The sequence below is a fragment of the Sinocyclocheilus grahami genome, unplaced genomic scaffold (genome assembly GCF_001515645.1).
Source record: "Sinocyclocheilus grahami isolate Dianchi unplaced genomic scaffold, SAMN03320097.WGS_v1.1 scaffold3661.1, whole genome shotgun sequence".
Taxonomy (NCBI): Eukaryota; Metazoa; Chordata; class Actinopteri; order Cypriniformes; family Cyprinidae; genus Sinocyclocheilus; species Sinocyclocheilus grahami.
Genome location: NW_015508749.1, coordinates 28,210 through 28,694, shown reverse-complemented (window position 1 = coordinate 28,694; position 485 = coordinate 28,210).

Here is a 485-nt window from a genome sequence, read left to right as displayed (position 1 = left end):
CCTGTCTTCCTCTGAGCCAGATTACAACTATTTGTTCAATTCTCAACCAGTTTTCACATGCATTATTAATTCTGCAGATGTTATTTTATGCCTAATGCTGGTTTCCGCTTGTCCACTCTTTTGCGTATAGTGAGTTAAAATGACACATTTAATGTCATTAAAACAGTAAAACGTTTGACATTTGACTGCTTATGTTATTTTAATAAATGGATAATTTCAAATGAATTGAAATCTTCATTTGTTTTTGAATGTGATGGGTTTTGATTTATTTTTTAACTCAGCATCATCAAATTAGGTAATATTAGGCTTTTTAATTTTTTTTTGGCAAATCACAGAATTTTTGTTTCAAAATTCAGGGCTATATAAGTTTTAGACTTTTTTTATTTTTTGCATTTGCAACCAATTTAAAGTCTACTCCCTGTTGGCGATACTAGAGACATTTTTTATGTCCATATGTGGTTCATCAAATATTAATATAGTAAATT